This window comes from Gorilla gorilla, chromosome 6, assembly GCF_029281585.2.
Source record: "Gorilla gorilla gorilla isolate KB3781 chromosome 6, NHGRI_mGorGor1-v2.1_pri, whole genome shotgun sequence".
NCBI lineage: Eukaryota > Metazoa > Chordata > Mammalia > Primates > Hominidae > Gorilla > Gorilla gorilla.
In genome coordinates, this window is record NC_073230.2 from 159,580,975 (window position 1) to 159,590,129 (window position 9,155).

Genomic DNA, 9,155 nt, shown 5'->3' on the forward strand with positions numbered 1-9,155 from the left:
AAGACATAAATATGTTACAAATAAAAGAATATTAAAAATGTATACCATCAAACAATATCCAAAAGAAAGCTGGAATAGCTATATTCACGTTAAAAAAAAAAAGAAGCTTTATCAAGTTGAATGATGAAGAAAAAGGTGAAATTTTAAAAAAATTAAAAATAAAAATAAATAAAAATTTTTTAAAACTTCAGAACAAAGAGTATTATCAAAGGTAAAAAGAAATACTACATAATGATAAAAATGTCAATTTACCAAAGTAATATAACAATCCTAAATGTATGTGAACTTAACAATAGAGCTTCAAAACACTTAAAGAAAAACTGAAAGAACCAAAAGCTGATATAGATGAATATCTACATTACAGTTGGAGATTTTAACACATCTCTCTCAGTAATGGATAGAACAAGTAGCTAGAAGATCATTAAGTATGTAGATGACTTGACCACTATCAACCAATTTGACCTGTTGACACTATTGACCTAATGACACTATTGACCTATTGACACTTGACCTATAGCATACTTCGATCAACAACAGAACACACATTCTTCTCAAATGCACATGGAGCATTCACCAAAATAGAGCATATTCTGAGCCATGAAACAAACCTTAACAAATCTAAAACAATAGAAATTACATAAAGTATATTTTCAGACCAAAATGGAATTAAATTCAAAATAAGTAACAGAAAGAATCTAGAAATTGTCCAAAGATTTGAAAATTAAACACATACTTGAAAACAACCCTTGGGTACAAGAAATCTCAAGGCAAATTTCATTTTATTATACTTTAAGTTCTAGGGTACATGTGCACAACGTGCAGGTTTGTTACATATGTATACATGTGCCATGTTGGTGTGCTACACCCATTAACTCGTCATTTACATTAGGTATATCTCCTAATGCTATCCCTCTCCCCTCCTCCCACCCCACAACAGGACCTGGTGTGTGATGTTCCCCTTCCTGTGTCCAACTGTTCTCATTGTTCAATTCCCACCTATGAGTGAGAACATGCAGTGTTTGGTTTTTTGTCCTTGCGATAGTTTGCTGAGAATGATGGTTTCCAGCATCATCCATGTCCCTGCAAAGGACATGAACTCATCCTTTTTTATGGCTTCATAGTATTCCATGGTGTATATGTGCCACATTTTCTTAACCCAGTCTATCATAGATGAACATTCCGGTTGGTTCCAAGTGTTTGCTGTTGTGAATAGTGCCACGATAAACATACGTGTGCACGTGTCTTTATAGCAGCATGCTTTATAATCCTTTGGGTATATAACCAGTAATGGGATGACTGGGTCAAATGGTATTTCTAGTTCTAGATCCCTGAGGAATCACCACACTGTCTTCCACAATGGTTGAACTAGTTTACAGTTCACGAACAGTGTAAAAGTGTTCCTATTTCTCCACATCCTCTCCCGCACCTGTTGTTTCCTGACTTTTTAATGATCGCCATTCTAACTGGTGTGAGATGGTATCTCACTGTGGTTTTGATTTGCATTTCTCTGATGACCAGTGATGATGAGCATTTTTTATGTGTCTGTCGGCTGCATAAATGTCTTCTTTTGAGAAGTGTCTGTTCATATCCTTCACCCACTTTTTGATGGGGTTGTTTGTTTTTTTCTTGTAAATTTGTTTGAGTTCTTTGTAGATTCTGGATATTAGCCCTTGGTCAGATGAGTAGATTGCAAAAATTTTCTCCCTTTCTATAGGTTGCCTGTTCATTCTGATGGTAGTTTCTTTTGCTGTGCAGAAGCTCTTTAGTTTAAGTAGATCCCATTTGTCAATTTTGGCTTTTGTTGCCATTGCTTTTGGTGTTTTAGACATGAAGTCCTTGCCCATGCCTATGTACTGAATGGTATTGCCTAGGTTTTCTTCTAGGGTTTTTATGGTTTTAGGTCTAACATTTAAGTCTTTAATCCATCTTGAATTGATTTTTGTATAAGGTGTAAGGAAGGGATCCAGTTTCAGCTTTCTACATATGGCTAGCCAGTTTTCCCAGCACCATTTATTAAATAGGGAATCCTTTCCCCATTGCTTGTTTTTGTCAGGTTTGTCAAAGATCAGATGGTTGTAGATGTGATATTATTTGTGAGGACTCTGTTCTGTTCCATTGGTCTATATCTCTGCTTTGGTACCAGTACCATGCTGTTTTGGTTACTGTAGCCTTGTAGTATAGTTTGAAGTCAAGTAGCGTGGTGCCTCCAGCTTTGTTCTTTTGGCTTAGGATTGACTTGGCAATGCGGGCTCTTTTTCGGTTCCATAGGAACTTTAAAGTAGTTTTTTCCAATTCTGTGAAGAAAGTCATTGGTAGCTTGATGGAGATGGCATTGAATCTATAAATTACCTTGGGCAGTATGGCCATTTTCATGATACTGATTCTTCCTATCCATGAGCATTTGTTTGTGCCCTCTTTTATTTCATTGAGTACCAAAGCCTGGCAGAGACACAACAAAAAAAGAAAATTTTAGACCAATATCCCTGATGAACATCGATGCAAAAATCCTCAGTAAAATACTGGCAAACTGAATCCAGCAGCACATCAAAGAGCTTATCCACCATGATCCAGTGGGCTTCATCCCTGGGATGCAAGGCTGGTTCAATATACGCAAATCAATAAACATAATCCACCATATAAACAGAACCAAAGACAAAAACCACATGATTGTCTCAATAGATGCAGAAAAGGCCTTTGACAAAATTCAACAACCCTTCATGCTAAAAACTCTCAATAAATTTGGTATTGGTGGCACGTATCTCAAAATAATAAGAGTTATTTATGACAAACCCACAGCCAATATCATACTGAATGGGCAAAAACTGGAAGCATTCCCTTTGAAAACTGGCACAAGATAGGGATGCCCTCTCTCCCTCTCTCACCACTCTTATTCAACATGGTGTTGGAAGTTCTGGCCAGGGCAATCAGGCAGGAGAAAGAAATAAAGGGTATTCAATTAGGAAAAGAGGAAGTCAAATTGTCCCTGTTTGCAGATGAGATGATTGTATATTTAGAAAACCCCATCGTCTCAGCCCAAAATCTCTTTAAGCTGATAAGCAACTTCAGCAAAGTCTCAGGATACAAAATCAATGTGCAAAAATCACAAGCATTCTTATGCACCAATAACAGACAAACAGAGAGCCAAATCATGAGTGAACTTCCATTCACAATTGCTTCAAAGAGAATAAAATACCTAGGAATCCAACTTACAAGGGTTGTGAAGGACCTCTTCAAGGAGAACTTCAAGGCAAATTTTAAAAATATGTTTAAATAAGTTGATATAAAATGCCAGCAAATCAAAATTTATGGAAGAAAGCTAAAGGAGAGCTTAAAGGAAAAATTATAACATTAAATGCTTATATCAGAAAAGAAGAAAAACCTCAAAAAATTAATTGTTGCATTCACCTTAATAAACTAGAGAAAGAAGAGTAACGTAAACCCAAAGCAAGCAGAAAGGGGAGAAAAGATAAGAACAAAGTCATGAAATTAAAAACAGAAAAAAATAGTAGAGAAAAATAATAGAACCTCAAAACTGGATCCTTGAAAAGGTTAACAAAATTAATGGGTACTATCCTCACTACCGAGGTGATGGGATCCATACCCTAAATCTCAGCATCATGCAATATACCCATGCAACGAACCTGCACATGTACCTCCTGTATCTAAAATAAAAGTTAAAAAAATTAATAAACCTCAAAAAATGGTTTATCAAGATAAACATCTCTCCAAAGAAGATACTCAAATGACCAATAAGCACATGAAAGATATTCAATATCACTAGCTATTAACAAAATGCAAATCAAAACCACAATGAAATATCACTTCACACCCATTAGGTTGGTACCATCAACACACATGCACACACAAAAAGATAAAAAAAAATAGCAAGTGTCAGCAAGGATGTGAGAGAAATTGGAGCTCTTGTGCATTGCTGGTGGGAGTGTAAAATGATGCAGCTGCTGTGGAAACGATATGATGATTCCTCAAAAAAATTAAACATAATTACCTGTGATCCAGCAATTCCACTTCTAGGTATACACCCAAAAGAAGTGAAAGCAGAGACTTGAACACATATTTGTACACTGTGTCCATAGCTGCGTTATTCACAATAGCCAAAAGGTGGGAGCAACCCAAGTGTCCATTGACACATGAATGAATAAACAAACATGATATATTCATACAAGGGAATATTATTCAGCCTTTAAAAGTAAGGAAATTCTGACTCATGCCATCACTTTCAATGACAAAAGCCCTGATTACTTTTGCACCAAAAGTACACTTCTTTAAGGAGTCCTGGTTCCTTTCATTGGGGAATGGCAGTATAGCAGTTTCTTATACATGGAAAATAGTTTTGCAATTTCTTATAAAGTTAAACATGCACTTACCATGTGACCCAACAATCCCACTCCAAGGTATTGACCTAAGTTAACTGAAACCTTATGCTGACAGAAAAACCTGTACCTGATTTTTTTTTTTTTTTTGAGATGGAGTCTCACAGGCTGGAGTGCAGTGATGCTATTTCAGCTCACTGCAACGTCCGCCTCCTGGGTTCAAGTGATTCTCCTGCCTCAGCCTCCCGAGTAGCTGGGATTACAGGCATGCACCACCACGCCAGGTTAATTTTTGTATGTTTAGTGGAGAAAGGATTTTGCCACGTTTGCCAGGCTGGTCTTGAACCCCTGACATCAGTTGATCCTCTTGCCTCAGCCTCCCAAAGTACTGGGATTACAGGCGTGAGCCACTGTGCCTGGCCCTGAATGTTTATAGCAGCTTTATTCATAACCAAAAGCTAGAAATAGTTCAGCTGTCTTTCACAGATGAAAGAGTAAGTAAGTCTGTGTATATCCAGACAATGGGATACCATTCAGCAATAAAAAGTATCAACCCACAACACATGAATGAATCTGAAATTCTTTTTGCTAAATGAGAGAAAATCCAAAATGTTACATACTGAATGATTCTATTTATATGGCATTCTGGAAAAGGCAAAATTATAAAAATAGAAAACAAATCCGTGGTTGCCTGGAGTTGGGGGAGTCCTATGAAATGATGCCCCACTAAAGGGCCTCATTAGGAAACTTTTGGGCCATCCAATTGTTCTGAGTTAAACTGTCTTGTTGTACACGTGACTCTATGCCTTTCTCAATCCCATAAACCTATACACCACAAAGGGTAAACTTTGCTGTATACAAATTTTTAAAAAATCAACTCAGATCTTGGGGAAATCCAAGATGAAAAGCAGACTGCTAAAATGAATCTAACTGTATTACAAATAAAAAAACATAACCATACAGAAGTTAGGAGGGAAGAAAGGAGCTGACCTAAGTGCCTTTGTAAAGCAATGTTTTGACTGGAGAGTGTCAGGCCAAAGACAAAAAGAACAGTGCAGAAGCAACAAACCCTCACTGGTAAATTCGTTTTTCACAAACAACCCTAAACCTATGGTATACTTGGGCTCAAAAATAATTAAATATATTGTAAGCTATGGGATCCACTTTTCTCATTGTCAGAAAGAAGTTACAAATAAGCAGAGATAATGCTAGAATAAATCCTGGTGCTGGACTGGAGTTAGAAATATCAGTATGAACTCATGGTTGATTTATTTTTAGTAGATACAAAAATATAATATGGGTGCATATATGGGTCAGTTATACATACATGAATGACCTAGCTCTGCCCACTGAGAGAGAGGAGACTACGAGCAGTGACACCAGTAGCAATGAACACAGCCAGCACTCAGATCTTGATTTCGAAATGCCATTCCCCAATGAAAGGAACCAGGACTCCTTCAAGAAGTGTAGAAGTGGCTGATTCCAGGGCTAGGATAGGGAAAATAAATACAAGATGAGCCTGGAACACCTTATAGTGCCAGAAAGTAAAGCAGCGAAAACAGGATAAAGCATGTGAAAAATGCAGAAGAGGAGGCAAAAATTTGCCCCTCCTCTTTCACGGTTTTGGTGTTGTTGTTGTTGTTGGGGGTTTTTTGTTTGTGTTTTGTTTTCTTGTTTGTTTGTTTGTTGCCTGGGCCTGCAGAATTAAATAGACATAAGACAAATCAACAGGAGAAAAGCATATAAATTATTTAATGCAAGTGTTTTAATGGCAGGAGAGCCTTCATAAGGAAATGAAGACACAAAGCAGCAGCTAGAGTCAAACATTTATGCCCTGAATTGTGAAAATGTAACAAGGCAAAGGGGCTTATGCTAGGGTAAATAACTGGGTAAATAAGTAATTAGGAACATAAGGGATGCTCGTATAGATTCCTATCAGCCTCAACTTCCTATCCTTTGTGATGAGAATGTTACTTTCTTCTTGGTTTAGGGAGAACACCTTTCACATGGGAATTTCGTCTCTGGCTCTTAAAGAACAGTGAAGGTCAGAGTGATCTTCTTGCATCTCCTGTTTTTATGTGCCTTTAGTTTAAAATAATTCTGATGCCAAAGTGGCACATTTGGGGATGATGTGTTCTGAGTGACATGTTTTGGGGTACTGTATTCTGAGCCTCTTCATTCCCCATTTGAAACTTTACTTTTAGAAAGTTTCATATGTTAAAAGCCAAGTTAGTAGCTGTGAGCAGATTTGGGTTGGAAGTTGTGAAACAAGAGATCAACGAAGGGAAAGAAAAACACGGATTGGAACACACAGAAGAACAAATATCCCCCTTATCTTATTGACACAGCCTTTTAGTCCTGAGAATAGTTCAGTTCAGTTGAACAGTTGCGTCTCATTTTAGGAGGCCGTGTTGCAGTTGGGCTTCCATCCAAGTTGAGACTTCATTGTGTAAACAATAAGAGGTATTTCTATGGAAACAAAAGAAAAATAAAGGTTAATGTTTAGGGCAAGTTATAAGCCCAGCTTTTGAGTCCAGAGGGCAGTCAGTTGGTAAGGGTACTATAGGTTGGGCTCAAAGCATCTTTAGATAGAGAGTGAAGGTAAGCAGTGGTAATTCTGATCAATTTCCTGATTTGCAGTTTGAATGTCTCTGGTGAGGTCATTGGGTGTTCCAGTGGACTTTCTGAGTGGCCTACACAGCAACAGGCACAAAGGTTGCTTATATATTAGCTGTGGTAGTGAGTTCTCTGAAGTTTATATCAAGTCATCCAGTTTCAGCTTGCAAAATTTCAGGAAAAGGGCAGCTTCAGTTTTCAGTGATGTCAAGTCAAGAGAGTAGGAGAAAAACATGAAACATTAGCCTGAAGATTTGTTGCCGGATATGGGGGGAAATTAGAGTTTAATATCTAATCCATTCTACATATAGATAACAAAACCTCAAAGACAATGAACAGTACTAGAATCCAATAATGGGTACACTATAGTTTTTTTAATATAATTTTTCTCTCCACAGTCACTCCCACTTTTACCAAACATAATCACAGTAAGACTAATTTTTTTACAAAATACGTCTAGTCACATTAAACTTGTCTTGATTATTTACATAATGCAGCAAGAATAGTGATTGATCGTATAGGCTCTTTTTAAGTCTGCTTTGCTGGAACTGCTAATACGGAATCTAAAAGCCTCTCAAGTCTAGGAAGCCAAGCCAAGAGCTTGTCATTAGATTTCGCCTGCAACACCTCTAGATTTGGGTGAGTTCCTCTCTTCTCGAGGTCTCCAAAATATTTTTAAGGCTCCTGGGCCTGCGAGAAAGTTACCTTCTTTACTCAACTATAAGGCTAGGAACTCTGTGAGCAAGGTACCAGGCTGGGGGTTTTTTAAGGGGCCTTATTCGCCCAACAAAGTCAACCTTAGTTTCTTAAAACTGTGTAGTCATATCTGATTCTATGACATTCTAAAAATTACATTCCAAAGCTTTGGTAATGTAACCAATATTTTCCATTGTGTCCTGTTACAAACAGATAGATTCTTATTGGACCTATACAAACAACTATTGTCATGAATGTAAGAATAATCACTCATCATTTTCAAATTCTGGAGGGATTAGGTAGGGAGAAAATTAAATGTTTTATTTCTGTTTACAAATGCATAATCTACCAGATTGTGGTCAACTACAGATAGCTTAGGATAAAAGAGAAAACATTTCCTCAGATCTAGAAAACAAAATATTAAAGAACGAGCAATGTTTTGAAAAAAGGTAATTTTTTAAAGCGCCATTTTTTTTCATCAGTTCATTTAGTCCCATCCAATTAATTTTTGTTTTGCCCAACATCGGGTTAACAGTTTTACAAACCAGTCAGTTTCTTCATTAGAGTTCTGGAAATTCTTACCCAGGCCAATGGTGTCATCTTAAAGTTATCAAAAACCTGTACTTGTTGGAGTCTTTTCCATGAATCTCTTTGAAGACAAATTTTGACCATAGTGGCTTGCAAAAGCTTTTAGGAAAATATCAAAGTAAAATAACATGTAAATGATAAAAGATTTTTAAGTAGTCACATTTAAATATCTAATGAGAGTTCCTTACAATCTAACTGATGAGGAAATTTGGTTATTTCTGTGACATACAACATTGTAAAATAAGATGTAGAATTCTGATTGATAACATTATATCAGACATATGACGAATAGCTAAGGGTATTGACAAATTTTAACGAATTTTATTTCTGAAACACTCTTATTAGTAACATGTGCCCATATAAATATAAAGAAAGCTAAATGTCACTTTTACTTGACAATGCTTCCCACATAATTTAACATATCAAATAAGCCAATTAGTTTAATGTCCCTCTTTTACAAGGTGAGAGATAAATTCTTTCACATTTTCCAGGAGCCCATCTCAAAAATCCCAAAGTTAGTTCATGATCAATAAAAATGCTTAATTTAGAAATTAATCTTGGGAAGTTTGTCAGAAACGTCAAAAGGGGCTGAGTATGGTGGCTCACACCTTTAATCTCCACATTTTGGAAGGCCAAGGCAGGAGGATGGCTTGAGCCTGGGAGTTAAGACCAGCCTGGGCAACACAGACCTATCTCTACAAAATATTTTTTAAAACATTAGCGGAAGATAATAGTATGCACCAGTAGTCCCAGCTACTCAGGAGGCTGAAGTAGGAGGATCCATTGAGCCTGGGGGTCAAGGCCGCAGTGAGCTGTGATCATGCCACTGCATCGTAACCTGGGTAACAGAGTGAGACCCTATTTCAAAAAATAAAAACAATAATAAAAACTAGGAGTGGAAAGGATAGGGGTTTAGATGAAACA

The 9,155-nt window shown here is 36.9% G+C and overlaps 1 long non-coding RNA gene across 1 annotated transcript; it reads right to left on the minus strand.

Moving 5' to 3' along the window:
* Positions 1–762: 762 nt before the first annotated feature.
* On the minus strand, positions 763–8,324 carry LOC115935329 (uncharacterized). The gene is made up of 3 exons (XR_004070999.3): positions 8,226–8,324; positions 5,659–6,800; positions 763–2,439 (listed from the first exon to the last, which is right to left on the minus strand). It is a non-coding gene; the product is annotated as an uncharacterized lncRNA (long non-coding RNA).
* Positions 8,325–9,155: the final 831 nt, after the last annotated feature.